The sequence below is a fragment of the Anser brachyrhynchus genome (assembly GCF_964034855.1).
Source record: "Anser brachyrhynchus genome assembly, chromosome: 4".
NCBI classification, from domain to species: Eukaryota; Metazoa; Chordata; class Aves; order Anseriformes; family Anatidae; genus Anser; species Anser brachyrhynchus.
The window spans coordinates 27,957,242-27,980,190 of NC_137698.1; the positions used below are offsets into that span (position 1 = coordinate 27,957,242).

General features: G+C 39.1%; 1 protein-coding gene across 2 annotated transcripts in view; it reads left to right on the plus strand.

The window, feature by feature from the left end:
* SPOCK3 (SPARC (osteonectin), cwcv and kazal like domains proteoglycan 3) overlaps positions 1-22,949 on the plus strand; it is a 318,573-nt gene that overhangs the window by 25,390 nt on the left and 270,234 nt on the right. Inside the window, exons 1-4 of one of the 2 annotated variants that reach the window (XM_080591793.1) lie at positions 2,393-2,448; positions 6,918-7,094; positions 8,187-8,336; positions 14,598-14,834. The exons of the other annotated variant lie outside the window; for it this stretch is intronic. The gene's annotated coding sequence lies outside the window, so the exon portion shown is untranslated. Of the gene's footprint in view, positions 1-2,392; positions 2,449-6,917; positions 7,095-8,186; positions 8,337-14,597; positions 14,835-22,949 lie in introns of those variants that run through there. 2 annotated transcript variants of the gene reach the window in all.

Sequence of the window (22,949 nt, forward strand, 5' to 3'; positions counted from 1 at the left end):
TCAGTCCTTTATGTGAATTCAATATGAATTATGTGTTCACATATTATCTTCCAAAGCCTCTTGCCTTATGACACTACAAATAGGCAGCATTAATTTAATGATCAGCTTCTCATTTCATGGCTCTGTGAATGATCCTTTTCCTGATTTACTAGACATTACTCAAACCACACTTTGAAGACAGAACTGGTAATTTATTACTTTTTCTGTCACCTGTCTTCTTTTTTGACAGAAACAAATTTATTTGTACAGTGTTTGTGAATTAAGGGATATGATAGTGTCCCATTTGACAGAAGTGAAACTTCTAGTCAGTCAAAGGATACATTAAAATTATGGCCGAACAGTTTTACAGTTCAGTTAACAGTTTTCTTTTGTTTCGTATTAAATGTATTGGGTAAGCCCAAAGCCCAGCTCCTAAGTCATTGGGTGAAGCTGTGTATGTGCAACATCGAAACACAAGTGGACAATTTCAGTTTCAAGAGAATATCAGCCAGAATGGGATTTTGGTTAAACTGAAGCTACTGGTAACAAATAAAAGCAGAAGCATTGCCACACAAGGAAGGCAAACAAAATACAGCCCTCACATGTTTCTTGGTGGTAGCCAGCTGGTTAATTAGCACAGATGTGTTGGCTACTTAATTAGCAGATTTACAGCTCTCAGTAACAAAAACTGCTGTTTCTTACTCACTGAAGTGATATGAGGAGGTAGAGGGAGGAAAAAAGGAAGCTGAAGGTGAGAAATAGGGGATCCAAGGACAGACACCTGTAGTAAGCTAAACGTCATTAGAGCCTACTCCAATACTTTTGGAACAGCTTATTCAGCTGTGATCCAGCACTGAAATGGTCAGGAGATCCTTGGTTGTGGTTTGGATTCACAGGCAGTTAGGTAATGGAGTCCTGAGGGCAGGATGCTAATGTCAGATCCTTTACCCAAATGCTTTCTCTCTTCTTTGCCCTGCCAGTCTCCTACTTCAACAATTTTCTTTTTTTTTCTGCTATTGGATTTTTCAATAATTTCATTCGTGCTAAATGCCAGTGAGGATGGCGTGCTATATAAGAGCATCATAATAGAAACTTGAACTGCTCTCTCTGGTTTATGTGTATATTATGCCCTGGGATCATGATAAAGTGAGAAAGTATATGCATACCATACTTGCAGTTCTTTACGTAGTGACTAGGTTAGCTTAGATGTTTACATAGCTTCATATTGTGAATTCATATTCCTTTTGGTAAGGAGGGACAAAGCTATTTGTTTGTTTGCTGAAACATAAACAGTCCTATACCTGTCAAGGGACAAAAATCTTTGGATTTCATAGTGTGCTATGGGGATTTCATCTCAGGCCATCATCATGGAAACTTGTGAGATAGATATTTGAAGTACTATGTCTCAAGGTGACCTGGAAAGTGTCTCCATTTGATTTGGAAGCGTTACTTGTCTATTTAATATTTTTAATTTGCGTGTTTATTAACCTCCTGACACACACATTTTGTTTTGCATCAAAATATGAAATTCAGTGGGTATTAATAGATGTGTATTTTTTGAGGGCACCGCAATGGCATGATTAGTTGTGGTTACACAAGATGAAGGTAGTTAAAGCAAAACAAAAATCAAAAGAAAGAAACATCATTGCCCTAGGAGAGGTTGGTGAGATTTGTCCATTTGAGACTGCTGGAAGGAGGCTGCACAGTAGATTCAGAAGAGTCATAAATTTGTAATGTGTAGCCAGTGTGGCTGGAGGGATAAATATTCAGTACCTGTTATTAACTGATAAAGTCATACATATGTATGGATCTATTTTATGTGATAATTAGAGAATCTAGTTTTAGCATCTGCTTTTACCTGATAAACCAACTTTATTATTTTAAATAAAAGAAAGGCAATAATTCACAAGCTATGGGCATCAGGAAGATGCAAAACAAAGCTGTCAAAGAGGAGGAAGGATAGGAGGACAACATTTTAGATGGATACCCACTGGTAAGCAGGAGGTTGTGCAAACAAGAACTGCATGTGCTTGCTTCCTATACACTTTTTTGGAAATATTCTTGCCTGCTTTCAGAATACATTTGCAAACATTTAAACTAAGTTTACCTTTAAATAAAATGGAATTATGAACAAATTTGGACATACCATAGATATCTATTTGGGGATTTATTCTAAATATGAGTGCTTACAAAGATATCTGTTTGCTATAGCTCATAGCTGACAGAGGATTTTACCAGTGCATTTTGATAACCGATTGTTGCAATGGTCAGGTAACAGCCAGTGAATAAATAATAAGAAAAGAGAATTTAAGAATTCATATTTCATGTTACAGTCTTAGTCTGGAGCAATAATATATGCGTGCTGCTTCACCAAGTGCAAAATATTTGGAGCTCTTACTTTTCCTCCCAACAGCAGCAGGGTGGAGGAACAGATCTGAGCTTCAGATTGTTTATTTGGCTGCCGATAAGGTGAGAAACACTTTTAGAAGGTATTGCCTTTTTAAGAGCTTTTAAACTCCCACTGCAGTTTGTCAGCATAATTTATCTGCTGTCTTTTCGAAGTGCCACATTCCTTGAACGTGTTTTTTTTTTTTTTTTTTTTTTTTGGGGGGGTGTGGGGGGAAGGGAGTTGTGGTATTGTCATGGTGTTGTTTGTTTTTTACCCTCAGACCATGGTTTAGGGAACATTTACTGTTCTGTATGCAGTTTGCTTTCTTATAGAGTACTGTTGATACATGTTGTATGTGTTCTAGGCTTTTTTGTTTGCTTGTTCATGTAGAATGCAGTGCACCATAAAATATAGCCAAGTACACGTGTGACATGCAGATATGACTACTGTGCATTGCCTCAATACACCATATTGCAGTATATTTGCTCACAATTGTTACCATGTGTTATCCAAGCTAAACAGATAAGACAAATATTTCAGATGGTGATTCCTTTGAGGAATGTATCTTAGGAAGGTGGTGCTGTGAAAGGCATAGATATTTTTGTGAGAAAGTGGGAGATGATCTGCAAAATAAATGATTAACTCCTGTATATCAGGGAAGTTATGGTATGGCTTTCAATACTTCTTTGGAAAGTTAAGGCCCCAAGGACAAGCGGTGGGAAGGGAAAACACTGTACCACCTTAATGGGACATATGTATGAAATAGTGTTTTTCTAGCTTGCCCTAAGAAATGTGAATTTGTTTAAATGTTAGCCACGTGACCTAGAGCCCTGGAGGATGAAAACCCACTTCCAAAATTGCCATCGGCATTCTTGGAGGAGTACTCCAATAATGCTCTAGGAATTACCAATGACTGCTCACATGGTCAGAGTAGACTAGGGCAACAATATTAAAGTAAGAGAGAGATTAAGGTCAAACCTATAAATATCTGGAGAAATAATTTGAATGTGATGCTCTTACCTTTATTTTTCAAAGGGCTTGGAATTACCAGTAGATATCTGGTATTTAATTTTGCTTGAAGACAAATGTGCTATTCTTTTATTCCTTGAAATAACAAATGTTTGCTTATCAAAATAAATTATATACTAAATTAAATCTCCTTTATAATGCAAATGTAATGATGATAACTTCTTTGCCTCGCTGAATTTTATTCCACAGCACAGAAATATTTCACAGATTCTGCTTCTCAGCTATGTGGGTCCCTCTGCCAGTTGTTCTCCCTGCCCTTTTACGTGGGCAGGATGAGGGGAAAAGGCCAAGGCAGAGGTCTGCCGTTTCTTCTCAGTGAGCAGTCCCTCAGAGCCCATTGCCAGCTGAAGTATAAGGGTTGTCTCAAGGCAACTCAGGATTTCCATACATTGAGGTGATTCTAATTAACTCGCTGATGACCCTGTCACCTCCCTTCTCAGTCACACCAGGATGATCTCCTCTGCGATCCCTCAGGGCTGTTCCAGCAGCCTGCTGCATGGAGCTGGGCAGACTGGCCCTGCTGCAGCGCCCTTCTAATGAGCAGGCACGCAGCCTGAGAGATGTTGCAGTTTAGGTACAATATATAACATGTTCTCCTTTCTTGGGAATATTTCAAGTGTGGTCCTGACAGAATTAGTACTTAGCTCAATGCTCTGCATGGTTTGTATCATGAATAATCAAAAAAATGAGTTATAAAGTGATAAAACTCATGAAAGGCAAAAATGACAAAAACAATAATTAAAAGAAGCAGGTGGTTAATGCGAATTTGACTGGTGTTTTACTGGAACCAAATGTGGGGCATATATTTAAGGACAAGGAGTTCAGCCTGTATCTCCAGGTTTAAGAATTCTGCCCACAAAAGCAGTGACTTTGAAACCACTTAGGATTTATAAGGTGCCTATGCTAGTACCTTAGTTTGGATGAAGGGTGTGTTATTGTAACCAGTTTCCCAATCATCCCACTAACCTTTAGTTTATTCCAGGAGCAGTTCTGGAGCACATGAAACCAATTCCTTTTTGATAAAGCTAGACGTGCTTCCAAGGAGTGCAAAAATGTGTTGATGTGTAAACACAGTCTATAGTAGAAGAGATCATTCTGCATATAAGTATGCATTTATTCACAGTTATGTGACCAGGATATCCCATACCGTTCACCTTCCACATTTTCAAAGGATTATAAACACAGACTGTGCAATCATAAACCATTGAAGCTGATTCTAAAAGATACTTGGAGAAAGAGAGAGCCATCTGAATCTGCAGGGTGGTGTTTTTTGTTTGTATGTTTTGTTTTTTTGTTTTGTTTTTTTTTTTGTTTTGTTTTGAGGGGTGGTGGTTGTTGCTTTGATTTTTAATGTTTGATTATCGTGAATAAGAATCTTCAAGAAGACTATTATGATGCGAACTCATGGCTGGAAGATTGACAAATTCAAACTGGTGATGTGCATCACTTTTTTTTTTAAGTGGTGAGGATTATTAATGTTTGGAACAACCTTTCTTGGGACGAGATGAACTTTCTATCTCTTGATGTTCTCAGGTCAAGACAGAATGCCTGCCTGGAAGATGTATTCCGGCTAAGCACAAATTGTAGGTCCCACGGCAGGGCGATGTGTGATATGCAGCAGGTTGAACTAAGTAATGTCAGACTAATAGTCCTTTCTGGCCCTAAAATCTATGAATCCATGTTAACAAATTTATGTATGCTAACCTCTTATACAACTGACACCTCATTTTGAGCCACTTTATAACCACGAGTGACCTGACACGTATTCTATCCAGTTTCTAGTGTGCTCTTATTTCTGGAATTAGTATCACTCCATCCCGCACAGTCCCAAGGCACTTCTTGCAACCATTGCATTCATAAAGATAAGGTGTTCTCTAAACAAAAGAGCCGAATGCTCTTTTGACAGGTGGTGCTGTAATATAACCTTAATCAATCAAGCATATTGCTCATGATTTTTTTTTTTTTTCCAAAGAGCCTAGCAAGGGCGCTAGCTGTGGAGGAAAAAACACATTTGAAAGGAGAGCTGATAGTTTCCCACAGTTGAATTTGTCATTCCATTTTATCTCAGAATGTTTTCAGCACTTTATAAAATTTTAACCTTCTCTTCTGAAGTCTACTGTAGGTGTTTATTTATTTATTTATTCTAGGGAATGAGATTAGGCACAGTAGCTGGTATTTCTAATAATTACACTTTTATTTTTTTTTTTAGTTCCCTTTTGGAAGCCTCAGTGCTCCATGTGTCAGCACAAGAGGGAGCTGATATTTGAAAGGAAGAGAAATCATGATGTTGGGTGCTTTGCCATTTTATTTTAATCCAAATGATCTTAGACTTGTAAGTGTAGGCTACTTTGTGAGCAGTCTTTGTTTGCCTGATCTCTGCCTGTGGAATAGCCTCTGTTTCTCAGATCCACTTGTATGTGGGATTGGTGATGTCTACCTCTTGCCTAACCTCCTGGACACCTAACTAAAACTAGCCCTGAGCAGCAGCTTGTGTAGGCTTGTATAAGCTAAATTGCCATCTTTCTTATTCTGTCTCCAGTAGTTATCAAATGTTATTTCCAAAATTACCTTATGCTAAATACTATACTTACTGCCAAGTAAAGGAGTTTACACCTCTCCTGAAAACTGCAAAGATTCATATAATGGATGTTAAGCCCAACCATAAATAATGCCTTTCAGATATTTTAGTTTCAAGTCAATAACATTCACAGAGGTTTTTGACTTACTTTCCTCCATAGTAATATGTAAATTAAGATACCATATCCTTTCAAGAATATTACTTTGAATACAATGAGATTTTTTGCCTGTGTTGATGGAAGGTTGAAAATTAAAATTCAGTGCTGAAGTGCTTTCTTAACATTCTTACTGCTCAGTGACATGGTGTGTTGTTTGTGTCCTGCAAATTAATATTATCAAGGCCAGTTGCCTGGAGACAGCGTAAGTATTTCTGTGTTTAGAAATGAAAGGAGCTCTGGGAATTGTATGAAAAATATGTTTAATTAATAGGGACAAGTAGGGAATTAAATGCATTTAATTTAAGGACACCTTAAAAAGCACACCCATTTTTGTAGCTGTTACAGAAGCTGTCCCATTAAATAGAACCTGCTGTCCAATTTCTTTCTTATTTTCTCAATTAAATAAAATTTCAGCTCAAAAACAATACAATAGGAGACTGAGGATTAGATTATTTTTAATTCCAGTTGACTCTCTCCAGATTTACTCCATAGGCAAATATGTTTCTCTCCTGTCTCTGAGTTACTATAACTCAGACAGAAATGCCCTGAGTGGTGTAAATTGAGCTGTTCCTCACCCTCTCTCAGCTCCATGCCAAACATCTCTATGATGGTGTCATTCCGCACTTCTCAAATGGGCTGCCAGAGAAAAAATGACACAAAGCAGTGCTCTGAGTGGAAGAATAATAGGAGTCTCTCTCCAAACGTTCTCCTGTATCAAGATGTACTCTTGAGTCTGTTCTGCACAGCGATACAGCCTATTTCTGATGAATGATGCTTTCTCCCAGCCTAGCCTGTGGCCAGCTGAGATCAGGTCCTCAGGATCCATCAGCACAAGAGGACTTACGGTGACCTTCTGAGGATCACTGACATCAGTCACCACTGAAGCACATACTTCTCCTTCCCTTTATTCCCTGCCAAAAATACCATGGCCAAGGGACACAGGAGACAGGAAGACAGGTCAGGTAGCTTTTGGAAAGTTTCATCACAGTGCTTTTTTTTTTTTTTTTTTTAATACGAAGCTGAAGTCATGAAGATGCATGTTAGCATAACAAGCTATGCTTGATAGGCTTATAGAAATGTGTAATAAATATTGTTAACAAGTAAGCTGCCTAAAAATTTCCTGCTGTTCAATACCTTGTGATTAGTATGTACCACTGAACAAATGCAGCCCTTATTTCCTGGTGCAGACCAAGCAAACCTCTCTTCTCTTTCCAGCATCAAGGATAGGGATTTTGTCTTCTTCAGCTTACAAGGACCTAATGACAGATACTGAGCAGAGAAGTTCAAAGCCGTTGACTCCTTTTTGACTTTCAGCTGCAGCTTCAGAAGCAGCAAGCACACAAAGCATTCCTCTGCTCAGAAAAAATGGAAAGGGAGCTGAATGTTCAGTATTGATTTAATTGCTGCATCATTTCTGGAGACTGATCTTTTGAAAGGTCTGGATGGTAATTATAATAATGTGAATTTAAAAAATGGCTCAATGTTTGGATTGAAACATTGCATCAATGTCTGTGTGTGCCAGATACGGACCCCACCAGTTGCAGATAATTGATGTGTACACATACAGTAATGGAAATATAGTGAACAAATCAAAGTTTGCTGAAGGAGAAATGGAAAGAAAGAACAAATAATTTTCAAATATATGTCACATGCTATCTATTGGTCTTATGCATAATATGAGTAATTTGACTCTGAGTGCATTCTCTAAGCTTTGAGAGTTTTTGTGTCTTTAACTACAATTTACTTTACCCATTTGTCCAGATGACTCCTTTTCATGCAACCCCAAAGTGGCTGAATTCATTTTCTCTTAGTTTGGGTCTTACTCATCTGAGGTTGCATGTAGCTCAAAACCGATAGCAAACTCAGGGTTTATAGTAAAAGGTTAAAAAGAAAAAGTTTTGGTTAAGTTGGTCCTTGTCTCTCCAACTCTTTATTTGTTCAATGATAGTTTAATATGACCTATATTTGATAAGGCTGGGGGATGTTGTTGTGGTCTTGGCAAGATCAGGTTCATGGTTTTTCTTTTATTTATGTATTTTTTTTTAATGGTCCAGGAAACACACGTGGAAGAAGAAATACCAAAAATCTCCTGGACGCAGTGCCTGTCTTACAGTGTTAAATAGAAGCCCCAAACCTCAAAGCTATACAGAGACTGACATAGATACACTCATTAGATGTGTATCAATTAGCTTGACAGAGAAAAGGTATGGTATCTATGGAATAGAAGGAACATTACCATGAAGAAACATATTAAGATTATGATCTTTTCATTGCAAGGGAGGCATTTTCATTTACAGACTGTGAAACATCGACAGGCTAATGTGGAGAGAGATTATGATTTGCTATAAAACCAGAACCGTTATTGAATCCTGATGTTTGCTATCCAAGAGAGTTACAAAATGCATTGTGATGAGTTACATTTCGAGGATGTTTTACATGTCTCCCTTCAGGATTAGGACTGAGAGATCAGAGATAAAGGGACTGGTTTGTGTGTTCCCCTTCTGAAAGTCAGGCGTGCGGGGAGCAGGACTACTGTAGCTTTGATTCCAGCTGGGGTCTAGAAAGCAGACCACATTAGATCTAAATTTCCTGGAAGGCCAAATGCAATAGCACTCACGTGATGCTTAGGAAAAGAGACTTGCAACAGCAACACTGAAGGAATTACATTTTCTCATTCCTGGTGTGTCTTTGGGTTTTCACACAGTAGTCTCCTCCTTGATTGCTTCCCTCAGAAATCCAGTTTCATTTCTTTCCTCCACAGTTTTTTAGATGGGAGGACATAACAGAAAAAGCTATATTTCACCAGATAGCACAGCCTCGCTATTGTTAAATGGCAAGAGTACCTCCAGAGCGTTATTGTGAAGGCACCAGTTTTCTAGAACAGGTTTCAGACTATGGATATTGTAGGAGCTACCTGTGGTGAATGTCCTCAATATTTTATCCTAGTTAATTAGCTGAAAATGTAATATGATGGCTTGCCATTTTGTGTATCCCACTTGGAAACCCTGTCTTTTCCATGCACTGTGTAGGAAACCTAGGCACTTGTGTAGTTTTAGCCTGCAATCTTTCTCTAGTGCAACTTCACATTTATCAAATAATTGTACTGCTTCCTTATCTCACAGGGGGCTGCATGGCTCGATACCCAAAATCACTATGAGAGTCACAAAGACAACGGTCTGTTAAACATGCTGTGAGGAATAAATAGAGAACAGTCTGGAATTTTTCAAATGCAAGAGAAGTCAAAACATAAGATATTAGCATCATTACTGTTACTCTCTCTACAAAAAGAGAAATGAAACACTTGACATGTGAACAGCTCTTTACATTTTTGGACTTAAGTAGTAGGAGAAAGGGGGTGTGAAGGTAAAATTTGCATGGAAGAGCACATGCAACTCCTTTGCAAGATGTGCCTTGTGCTGTGTCACAGCTAGGCAGGTACTCTGCAAGCAGGAGCAAAGCAGCACTTCCTTCTTTGGGGAACTCACAGATTCAGGGAAGGTGAAAAGCCTGACATGGGTTCAAGGGGACAAGGAAGTAAGGCCATGAGATGTAGCCTGGCAGCAGTTAAAACACGGTTATATTAACGCACTCTAGAACACAATACATTATTTGCTCAGTTATGCCTCAAGCTTATTCTCAGTCCCCTAGTTGCCGGCAGAAGTGGATTGCAGAGGGAGGAAAGCAAACTTTTCCTGACAATAGCAAAAAGCTGATGTGAAGAGTGAAGAAAATTTAGGTTTGCAACAGTAGAAGAAGGGATTGTAGGGCAAGGTAATGAGTCATCGGTAAATGCATCCTTCATTCCTATGTCTGATATTCCACTATTTTTTTTTTAAGTTTATTCTACTTAAGTTTCATCTTAAGTATTAATGTATTTACCACCAGTCTCAGGAGACCTTTTCTTTGCTGCCACTTTTTATACATGATATACCATTTTCCTAACTAAATTACCATAAACAGATAATTTAAAAGTTATGGTGGTAATAGGAAAAATGTAGGAAATTACCAAATTCTCACAATTCTTTCAATTAGTAAAAAGAATGTCGTTGTATTAGATCCTTGCATTTAGAACTCAAAACAAAACTAGAAAAACAATCTTTTTGTTTTAGTTCTTAATGCCAGAACTTCTGAAATGAAAATTGTCTGATCTGTTTTGCAAATATTACAGAACATAAGCCATTCTGCAGTGTCCATTGTCTGCTGCTGTACAGTTTTATGCACACATTAGGGTATTAGCCTCATTTTCTTTTTTATTAGCCTTGTTGTTTTTAATTTGTTTTGTTTTTCTTTTCTTTAACACTGAAGACTGAACCTGCTGTGAGAAATGTTATCTCAAAGGAACCATCCTGGTGTAAAATGTTTCATCAAGTCTCTTCCAGATTGACAGTACTCTGCCAGCCTTTTGACAAAATAGCAAAGCCTGAACCTTTTTCTCTCTTCTCTTACATCCTGCCTTTATTTCAGTGTTTACATGGCCTGCACAAAGAATCCAAGCCTAGGAGCAGCTAACCACTCTCACAGCACAGAGAATAAACACTTTAGAAATTCTTCCTGTAGCACAAAATTTGCTGCACTTACCATGAATCTTATAAACCCTAAATAAGCTAACTGACATCATCAAGGCAGTGTATAATTACCAAAAAAAAAAAAAAAAAGCGAACAAAGAAGAGACATCTCCTGGTAGTTCTGTAGAATCTATAGGACAATATTAATAATCCAAAATATGGACGAGCATATGCACAGTGTTATTTCTAAATGAAAATGCCTAATTGTATCAATTACACATTCAGTTGGAGATGTATGTTTTCATCTATTAATTTTTCATTCATTTGTATTATGACACTGTATCATATTGCAGCTGCTCTCATCCCCCGGCATCTTGATCCGAGAAATGCTGCAATTCCAGCATAATTTCCAGGGAGCTCTCTGCACTGTTAGCTTCTCCTTTTCCACTTAGCTTCCCTCTCCCTTCTTTCTGCTGTTCCACTTTGTTGAAGATGCTCAGGCATTATGTGGCTGGAGAGTCAGAGCAGCCACTCTCCCAGCCTCAGTTCGGATGGGGCAGTGCTGAGCTGTGTTTCACACTGTCCTGCTGCCTTTCACTTTGCTGGGCTGTGTGTCGAGAAGAAACTCGTGATTAAATTAATTAAATTAAACCAGTGTCATGTAATTTGGTTCCTTCTATTTATTTACAACTAGCAACTTCTGCAACTCTTTCAGTTTTTAGTTGGCTTCTCATTAGCTCCATCATTATTCATTAGCTTCATGATTAGCAGAGTTTCTTTCACATAAACCCCAAAATTAACAACATTCACAATTGCCAAGGAAATGCTTATCAGTTTTTTTTTTTTTTGTTCATTTGTTTCATTTTGTTTTGCTGTTAACATTCTCAAAACAAAGATTCAGATTGTGCTTTCAGGTATTAAACTGTTATTTATCAATAATAGCACAGTGCTGCATTTTTTTCATGACTTCAGTTTGTGTACCTGATTTCTGAGTAATTTCAAGGCAGGGATTCATTAGATGAACCTCTCTCAGTCAGATTGTATGAACTAGGTACCTAAAATCTGCTTATACTTTCGATTGTCTACACAGTTTTGCATATCTCTTGTCTCTCCATTTTTAAAGAAGCATGGTTTCACTGGCCTTTCTGTATAACTATATTCTCCAAATCTATGCATCATTCAGTGTTCCTTTTATTTTCCTTTCTCCATTCCTGTATTATCAATTTTATAGCAAGGTGACCATAACTGAGCTCAGTATTATAGTGTAATGTTGTTGTAGGTCCACCATGCATCACATCTGTTATCTGCTAGCAATTTCTCTCTGAAATTTCTGCTTGCCACCAGAAAAAGAGTGACGGAAATACCTAAGATGTATGCTCATTCACATACTGATGCTGGTCTCAAGGTGTGTTTGTTTTTTAAAACCCATGCCCCTCGATTCTGCATTTCATAACTCATCATCATGGAAGTGTAAGAAATTGGGTGAAATTTAATTGCACAAAATTTCAAAGATTCAAATTGGTCAGGTAAGGGAAGACCATATTAAATCCATTAAGTTTTCAAAAGCATTGGATGCTGATATTAAAAGGCTCCAGAGGCGATAGCATTCAGTGCATAATGAAGTTCCTCAGAATCAGTTTTGCACGGTCTCCTCGTACAGTGACAAAAGCATCTATCTGTATCTGCAAGTGGGGCAGAGAAAGGCATTCAGTGTGGTAATGACATTAAGCCTCTAATGCCTATAATATTCTCTCAAACAACATATGAAACATTATGTTTATCTGCAGCTTTAATTCAAAAGCAGAACTAAGTTTAAATTCCTCAAAAATGGGCCTGCATGCTGTTTGCCTATTGATAGCTAGCAAGTAACTGTAAAAGCCTCATTTCAGGTAAGCCAGTTTGTCCACATCTTAAATGGTAATGGGGAAAACAGTGGTTTCCCAGTGCTATGGCACTTCTGTCAGAAAACGATGACTTGGAGGAATACCTCAGTCCCAATGCAACCTTCACTGGGCAAGGTGCAGGGGCAAGAGATGCCCCATACCAGCCTGGCAGGGCTCTTCTCTGGGATGGATGCCAGAGCCTCTTGCATGGCCCCAGCTCCTTGGTTGAATTGAGTGGGACAGGAAGGTGCTGCTGGTCACTGGGATGGGTGCTTGGCAGAAGGAACACTGCTCGAGATCCCAAAAAGTACTCTCATATCGCCAGGTGATACTGTAGTAACCTTGGCAATAGTGACTGTGAGCTGCAAGAAGCAGCATTACCTTGAAGGAAGTAATCAGCTGCCCAGATGGTTAATAAAGAATAAATAATGAGACAACTTAGTCTGCGAAGGCACCTCTTTGGCCTGAGACTACACGATAATTTTAGTTTGGTAAGTAGTATGTAATACGTTAATAAATTAAAGCAGAAAGCTTTGCGTGAACAGAAATTGCTCTCATCTGTACAGTGTACGCTCATTTAATAATGTATTGTAATGTATCTTTAAGATATATATATTTTTTTAAACAGGGTAATTAAAAAATTGCAGACCTAGTGATACTCTGCTCCTCCTATAAAGGGTCTGCACTTATCTGACTTGTTTTATGGATTTCAATAAAAGCTTTTTGTAAGTAGGTGCTGCAGGAATATGTTGCGTTTGCATAAGCTCATCCTCTTTGTACAAAATCAAATCCATCAAAGCAGTAAGTACACAGCTAAGTTTAAGACTGTGTTTGCTGTAAGGATGGCAGTTGTAATTAGGGCAGCTCACATGCCTGAGTTTTGATCAACAACATCTGCAGAAAGCAAGCAAGAGCTGCTCATTAAACATTGAGGAATTAATGAAGGTAAGGACCAGGGAAGGTAGACTTGATTCATTCCAAATAACTTTGTACTTACTTCTCAGGTGTAAGAGTAATTATTTCCCAGCCTTAAGCCTCACTGAGCTGGAAATTTTACTTTACGAATATCCACTGATTTGTTTATCTCAAGACTTAACATTTTTCTTGCGTTTCTTCCCGTGATGCTCTATATACATCACAGTCATTTTAATCCAATTGAGAACAATGATCACCTACTGTGCACCCAGATTTCTTCTTAAAAGAGTTTCTGTCCATTTTCCTTGCCACTTTACCACTTTATCGCTGTGAGTACAGATCGTAGGTAAACAGAAGAGACAAACTCCTTTGTTCAGTCTTGCTTTCTTTTGTTATCTTGGGTTATTTGCTGGTGTTGCGGTTGTAAATTGGCAGGATAGAGCACATTAGTGTGTGTGTGTGTGTGTGTGTGTAGAATAAGGCCACTTTTTGAAGTTTAGCACATGAATAAACGGTCACAAAAACAGTACACTTCAGAGCAGTACCAGTGTTTGTAGTACCAAGACAAATACTGTTTAGGGTGTTGTGATGCTATTCCCTTCCTAGGATTTTCAGGAGGTTTTGGGATAAAAATGCACATGTCTTTTTCTGGGGGAACAACCATGACAGCTATGAGATATTTCTACTTCTTTTTTTTCTTTTCATTCAGTCTTTACATATCCTCTATGCTGTACTGCCAGCTTTGGTTAGAGATCTTGCAGAGTGTAATTTCTATGGATGGCAAGCCTAGTTACCAGACTTCCTGGGCATATCAGTGATCACAAGATTAACTCCACTTCAGTTTGTATTTCAGCCTGCGTAATAATGACTTACAGTAATTAACCAGCTTTCTCTAATGTTTGAGTAAGGCAGCTCAGAATGTTTTTCCTATTAATCCAAGCATTCTGCCAAGGAATCTTGAATCTTATCCCATTGCTGATTTCAATTAGACAGTTTTGCTATGGTGCTTACTTAAAATTAGGAAAAGCACTATCACAATTAATTATGAATTAATTATAAATTATTAATCATGCATACATCATGGGGAAGTTGTGTCAGTTGTCAGAGTAGAATGAAATTGGACAGGACTTATCCTACGCTCATTATTTTTGTTTGTTTCTAGGTACTATTACTGAAAAGTCACTGCTTTACTTCAGCAAGAATTCAGACTTAAGGTAGCACTCCCTTAATGTGAAAGTCAGAAGATGGGATGCTGCCATAGTCAACACTGCCCTTCGTACCAAGATGTCGCAATTACTTCTCCCTGAACATGCTCCACAAGGACAGTGACAGCCTCTCCTCCCTTGATAGGCCATATGAAGGCAGTGCCAGCCTCTTGTAACACAGCCAGGGGAACAGGGTATGTTCAGATCCCTTCCTACTTTCCTCCATCACATTTTTTCTCAGAAAGAGCAGTCAGGCATTGGAACGGGTTGCCCAGGGAAGTGGTGGCATCACCATCCCTGGGGGTGTTCAAGGAAAGGTTGGACTTGGTGCTTGGGAACATGGTTTAGTGGGTGACATTGGTGGTAGGTGTATGGTTGGACCAGATGATCTTGGAGGTCTTTTCCAACCTTGGTGATTCTGTGATTCTATGAGCCTGCTCCTCATCCCCACTGTCAGCATCACAGCTGGTGCTCCCTGGTCCTCTCTGCTGTGCTCATTCACTCCTTGGGCTTGGGTTGCTGCACTGTGCTGTCCTCTCTTTGGCCACCTTCAGGTCTGGCCACCAGCTGACTCAGGGCCATGTAGCAGGGGGCATTACCAAACAGCACTTCATGTAAGTGCAAGGCTGCACCTCTTAGCAGTCTTTCAAGTCCCTCCAGCAAAGATAATAATGCAAATACCTATTAAATAACATTTGTAAAGAAAAAAAAAATAATGTGGTTCATGCCCTTCTCCTTTCTTCCATCTAGCTGAGTGCCTTAATATCTAGGCAACTCTACCTATAATATATGTGTAGTAAAAATAGCAATGCCACTTATTTGTAATTCAAGTCACTCTACGAAAAATTTTTGACGTTCTCCCTGCATGTATTTCTGCAGAGCTAATTATGCTCCCCTGCAGGATCAATGCTTTACTAATTTAAATATGTTGTAACAATATTGTCAGCAATGAATTTTACTGCTTCAAAAGGCAAATTGTTCTATGCCAACAATTAGAAAAAAATGCTTTGTTTTTCTTTTATGTAAATTCTTTGACATTAGCATTCACCTTTTCAGGCAGACATTTGATAAGGGACAAGTAGTGTATTACATAAAAGGGTATAAAGCAGAGAAATAACCACATCTGTCCAAAGAGAAAATTATAGCAATCTCTTTGTGATAAGCAGAGGATCCTTAGAAATCAAATACTGAGGTCACATCTGCTCTCAAGAAACCTGATCCACACATACAGTACCCAGCAGATAAGGCATGTCCATATTGGAATTATAATAATAAACCCCATGCCTGTAAAATACATTATACCTGATTTATTTTTAAAATATATGATTTGCTGATCTTCAAATGTCAGGAAGCACTGTGAGCTGCTGGAGTGACACACTGTCAACCAACTAACTCTTTGGGGGGCAAGTACCACTTGCTTGACATGAACTGCCACATTGACAGGCCCTAATGATCCTTCATTTGAGTAAAATAGGTGTGCTGCCCCTCCTTGTCTGTTCTTTAACTTCATAAGCACTGTAGAAGAAAAGGAGGAAGAGAAATGTCTCTTGCTTGGAAATGTTCATGTTTGTTTGATAGAAAAAATGATCAGATTAATTGGCAATTAAATAAAGACCGTAAACTGAAACTGAGGGAGTAACATTCTCCCTGTTTAGCTTTCCACTTTAGTCTCTCATCTTTTCTTTTGCAGCTTGCGATTATGAAGCAGTGGCTAACAAAACCCAGAGACATCCATTTTAAGGCACTGGAAGTGTTTGTCAATTCAGCTTGAGTGTGGGAACTTTTCTTGTGGTGAGGCTTGGAGCTGGTTTAGTGTATGTGCAGGAGTTGAGGCTTGCTGTTTATTCAGTTGACATTAGGACTTTCAAAAAGTATTTTATGATCAGGCTGGGGAATGTCTGGGAATTGTCTTTTTTATTTTTTCTTCACAGTGGCTTGTGCACGTGTTATCTTTGCCTTTTCTTGGAGTCGTGGCATTTTACATGCCAATTTGAAGTTATGACACAGAGTGGGCAAGAGCGATGCAGGCTGGCTTGGTGACACATGCAGGAGGCTTTGCCCTCACTGTGTTCCTGCCCTTGCAGTACTGTACAGGTGTCCCAGCAGCCCCAGTGTGAGCTCTTGGCCATGACCTACTCTGAAGCAAGTCTCCTTGACTTTCATAAGCAAAGCACAGTGGTAACCCTGAGCTGCAGCATGGTGCAAAACACCTTCACCCAAGTCAGAGTGCCCAGCTTGTCACACTCAACAAGTAGTACCTGAAGTCGTTGAATATCAGTGAGTTGGGTAATAGTCTCTGCTACTTCAAAAACAACACCCATCACTGACTGTGTATGTCAGTGTATGTATATGCTGTGTATGCCTGAAAATGTGTATTAAATGTTGACCACTTTTCCTTCCTGTTATGAACAGGTGGGATTTCACAGCTCAGTTTGGGAGCAGGTGCCTTCGTTCTCTACAGAACACAACTCGTTCCCCTGCAGCTCTGCTTATACCTGGTCCTCAAAGCTTTGCTGGATTGTAGCTTGGAGCTCTCCAGAGGCTGGTGCAAAATCACTTTAAGCTCTATGGAGCTGATGCTTAAATAACATTCAAATGAACTCTCTTCAGCCTCTAAGCTACTGTTGTACCAGGTCTGCCTCACAAAGCATTGTAGACTTTCATGTCTTTCTCTGGAGAAATAAATTTGAGGCTTCATTCACATGAAAAAATTCAGTATGATTTATTTACAGGTTAAGGGCCCAAGCACATCCCTATAAATAATGCTTTGGCCTTATATTTTCCTTTGTGAACTTAGCATTTTATTTTTTTGTGTGTGCTTCCTAGGGCCTTTGGGTTATTATCACAGTGAATACTGCTACATTTTATGTACTGTGTTGGAAAAGACTAGTTGTTTTCCTCAGCCTGAGGAACTAACACCTAAATCTACTCTGTGTAGTGTTGATACTTGATATTCTTTCTTCTGTTAATTTCTCTTGTGATTGTGCTTCTTTCCAAAGTAGATACCTAACTACTAGCACTCTGTTTACTTTGATATGTATTTCAAGATGCTGCAATTAACAGCATCGATATAATTATTCAAATACGATTATAGGTATGTAACAAAAAAGCAGGAAAACCACATAGCAGAATCTAGGAGAAAGAAAAAAAAAGGTATTTATTTTATTCTAATAACTTTCTTCAAAGGCTAAGTATAGGCCTTTTTGCGTTTTAAATTACAGCTATTAATATGATTTACTAGAAGTCGAGCTTTGGCACTTTATACTAGCTGCTACAAATATTACCAGTTTTTACAAGTAGAATATGCATTAAAGTCTTCATTAACTATTAATTTTAACTGAAGTCAATTAATTATTTTAACTTAAGTAAGAGCTTCAAGCCTGAACACCAGTTTATAAGAGGACATTAACAAAATTGCTAGTTACAGAGCAAAAGAGGAGTGATGTAGAACCATGCAATTCCTTTGAAGATGCATATTCATACAGCGATTGGCATTGATTTTGTTGCTGTAATCAATATAAATATCTTTTAAAACCGTTTTTTTGATATTTTAATATCTGACAGTTTTAGCCCTGTGTGTGGAATAAAATACAGTTACACTTTTCTCACTGGGCTGCCAGCTGATCTGTTGGTGGAATGACCCCAAGGTCAAAGATATAACAGGCTACTTGCAGCTTTTTACAGTGTTTTTATTGGGGCTATTTTTATTAGAGTTACAGTGGATGCTGTTATGCCTCTAGTGAGTCAGGGCCTTGGGACGTTTATGCCACCTGTCATCCCCTCTTAACAGCTTTGATCTTGCATGCACTGGTTGGAAAAATTATTGTGCCATTTTTCAGTTTCAGCCTGCAGTGGTTTAACACAGCTCCTGACACTTTTTCACAACATGAGTTGATACAGACAAGAATTTTTGAAGAGAGCCCTAAGGCTAACAATAATATTTATATCTTCTGCCATTCATGGAAAAGCAGAGCCAATAAAGCAGGCAAAGGCTCTGGTATGTGTTCCCTGTTGCTCATTAATGTTTCAGCCGATTCTGTGGGTGTTCTGTGGAAGAGTGGTTGCTTTCATTTTCTCATGAAAAGAAAATACGATATTTCTTATTCAGATCTATTACCTATGAGATTCTGCTTTAAGCTTTTGCTTGAAGGATGTTGTTCATCTCTTTTATGAAGAGAGATATATAACACAGGCATATATGCAAGTAGAACAGTGCTGGGTTGGCCTTGAAAAAATAGATGCACTGCAAGAATAGTATCTGACAAATGCAGATGGAGAAACAGAGAGCTTGGTTCAATAGGAAATGCCTACAACCTTCCAGGCTGCATATCTTTTTGAATGAGGAGAGGACTTGTCCTCAGACAGGCAAACCTCTCCTTCCTGTGGATGCATGTGTATATGGCCATGCTGTATTTCTCGCCCTGAAGGCTCTGCCAGTCAGTATCTGACTGCCTTTATACAAAGAGTGTCCAACTCCACTGTTCTAGTCCTCACTGTCTTGCAACACATGCTTCTGATCTGTCCCAGTGTCACTTCGTTGTGAGGTGCTGAATGACTATCTTGCACCCCTAAAAATGGTAAGGGTGCATTTCTTTCCTGAGCTTCTGCTCCAGTAATATACATGTTCAATAATTTCTCAGTTCTGAGAAAAACACAAACTCACAGTACAAGCACTGGGCATTCCTGGATCCCATCTAAATGGGATTAAAGTGTTGTTTAAAATTTAAATAGACACTTCTAAATGACAGTGAAGAGGGCTGAAATAGATATTTGTCCTGAAATGGCAGATCAAGTAAATTATTCCTTTTCCAAATATACTATTAGAAATTGTCTTGAAAAGATCTGATATTTGTTCTGTTCTTACCAGGGTGTGGGGTTTTTGCCCAGCAGGGCAGCTGGACTCCCAACACAGCCACTCTATCACTCCCATCCTCAAAGGGAAATGGTGAGAAAATACAACGGAAAGGTCTCAAAGGTTCAGATAAGGACAGGGAGATTGCTCAACAATTATTGTCATGGGCAAAACAGACTCAACATAGGGAGATTAATGAAATTTAATGCCTATTACTAGCAGACAAGACCAGTGAGAAAATAAAAGCACACTAAAAACATCTTCCACCTCCTCCCTCTGAGCAGTGCAGGGTAACAGGGAATGGGGGCTGCAGTCAGTCCCTGAGGCTTCTCCGCCGCTCCTTCACGGTCACTCTCTGCCCCTGCTCCACGTGGGGTTCCTCCCACGGGATGCCGTCCTTCCGGAACTGAGCCTGCGGGGGCTGCCCACAGGCAGCAGCTCTTCAAGAACTGCTCCCACATGGCTCCGTACCATGGGGTCCATCCCCCAGGAGCAAACTGCTCCAGCACGGGTCCCCCACGGGCAGCAGCTCCCCCCAGACCCCCTGCTCCTGCGTGGGCTCCTCTCCACGGGCTGCAGCTCCGGCCCGGGGCCTGCTCCTGCGGGGGCTCTCCATGGGCCGCAGCCTCCTCCAGGCCACATCCACCTGCTCCACCGGGGGCTCCTCCACGGGCTGCAGCGTGGAGATCTGCTCCATGCGGGACCCATGGGCTGCAGGGGGACAGCCTGCTCCACCAGGGGCCTCTCCACAGGCCGCAGGGGAACTGCTGCTGCCTGCCTGGAGCACCTCCTGCCCTCCTGCTGCACTGACCTTGGGGGCTGCAGGGACAGTTCTCACTCCTGTCTCCCAAATGCTGTTGCAGCTGATCTGTTGCTGTGATCTGACATGGGGCAGCTGCTGGGCTCTGCTCACAGAGGCCACCCCTGAAGACTCCCCGCTACCAAAACCTGGCCACATAAACCCAACACGTAGGGTCTATTTTAATGTGTGCTTTTGTTCTTTGAATCTATGCTGTAAAGCCACATCAAATCACGTCTTTGAAGATCAGTCTTCAAAGTTTCCCCTCCAATTCTGTCTCTAATTTTTCCTGGCTCAAAAAATCTGGCCCAAAGTCAGTTTCCTTAATGGAGTCTACATAAAGAGTAGAACTGTTATGATGTTGGGATTTCTTTGACAAAATCTAGCATTCTGACACAGCCAAGCTCTTTGCAGAAAGTTATCAGAAGAATACATTTGGAAATTGAAACAGCAGCTTCCGGATCAACATAGGTTTGGAAATTCTAGTATGGAATGAACATATGGAGTTAAAAAGCAAGAACAAGCAAAGGAGAAAGGTAATCCCTTTCAGTTAGGCATATTTAACCCAGTTCTTCAAAGCAGAAGTCATTCTTGTCAAAGCTGGTGAGAAGGTACTAAGGTGCTGAGGTCAGAGGTAAGAATGCAAGTGTTCAGCTGATTGTCTGTAGAGAATAAAATAATAATGTCTCCATAAAACATAAAATACCGGGTTATACCTACATATGAAGAAACCTGACAAAAGGTGAAGACAAATCTTTTGAAGTTGAAGGAAGTGAAATAAGTGAAAGCAAACTACAGTAGCTTCAACCAGTAGTGTGGCAGGCAGATGATGCAGAGAATTTTTTAAAGTTAATTCATTTTAAATGGGCCAAAAGTCCATTTTACTCACTTACCTGCATGTGTTTATAAAAATGTGACCCATGCATTTGGATCCAAAACAATGTGATAAGCTGTGACCAACCTGGAATTTGTGAGTAAACAAATGTCATTGTTTCTATTGTATATATGCAACAGGCCTATGTGATTTGTATGTATTGTTTGACATAGTGTCACACACACATACAAAAATGCATGGTAATTTACTATTTTATTTTTAGTTTCAGGGATGTTCACTTTCAATTCAAATGGACCAAATCCACTAGATAGAAAAAAATACAAAGTGAAGTATTTCATAATTGCTTTTTCATTTGCGTATTTTAAAATTCCACTGTGTAGAGCAAAGTTTGGAATAATTTAACTTGTATTATTTAGAAAACTATCATGAAAGTTCAGAATAATTCAAGTGTGTGTACCTGTTTGTCATAGTTAAATTTGGAGCCTAAGAAAATCGTGTTGCAGTGGTGTTTTAGATCTTCAGTGGGCTCAATCTCAGTTGAAAGTTACTTCATTTGAAAGTCATGGTTCATGTAAGAAGCAAAAATAGATTTCATTTAAATGCTGAAAATGGGCTGATGATAATTTTGAGCCCATCTATAGCAGCAGCAAATTCCAGCTATTTCTCTTTGCACCCATAGTTATTGCAGTCATGGAAAACTGTTTTTCACCAGGTTGCATGTGCTTATTCTTTCTACCGTTTCCCAGTAGTCCATGCTGTCCTAAACAAAGTGAAATAAAGAGGGATGTCATGGGCCACATAGCAAAATCTGGTAGTCATTCAAAGTTAAGATACACTGACAATTTATAAGAAGATGAGAATAATACATTGGAAGAACAGGGTGACCTTAAAACAGCATTAATAGAAATAGAATGAAATGTTCTAGTACAAGGTCAGGTACTTAAGAACTACTAATAAGAAATCTACTGTAAATTGAAAATGAGTGATAAAGACAGAGACACAGTTAATCATAGAATAATTATGTGATGTAGCTCTGAAAAAGACAAAAGTTTTCCTAAAATGTAAGTGTTCAGACATGGGGAAAGTATTTGTGCCAGTGAAAAAGGTCTTGATGAAATAATAGTTGACCATATTCCAAAAATACTAGCAAACTTTCATGCATATGACTCAAAAATTATCTGGTTAAAACAAAACAAAACACAGAAAACCAACAACCCCCAACAAGAATAAATACTTTTGTCATTATTCACAAGCATTGCAGATTATGTTTGTTCTTATAAGACAACACTAAATCACATCCTGGTAACTTCTGAGCCTTCTTTCTTTACTTCAGATGCTTCCCTCCCCTAACTTTTCTATAGCCAAAGCTCTTTATAACTCCTGATCCAGCTCCATCTCTGTTTTTGTCACTTGCTATTTTAAACAGGCTGGTACTAGAAAATAAGTAGATAAAGAAAGAAAGTGGACATTTACAATGAAGGTTTTACAAAACAGCATGTGGGATGATCAGCATGACACAGGGCATATCTTATGGTAGGAGACTGAAAGAAATCTGCTTAGCTTAGAAAACTTGAGTCCAAAGGAGGGTAAGATTGCTTTCTATTGAAGTTATGTTGGTGTCATCAGTGGGGTAAGTAGTTCAACACAAAAAACTACTACTTAAGATAAAAGTTAAAGCAAGCAAACAAAAAATAGAGGTATTAATGGGCCTGAGTAACCTTATGCAGAAACTATAAAATATAAATATCATATGAGTTATATTCTAGAATAGTCTTGAAACTGGAGCAGTGGAGAAGCAAGCACCAAAAATTAATTGCTCTTTT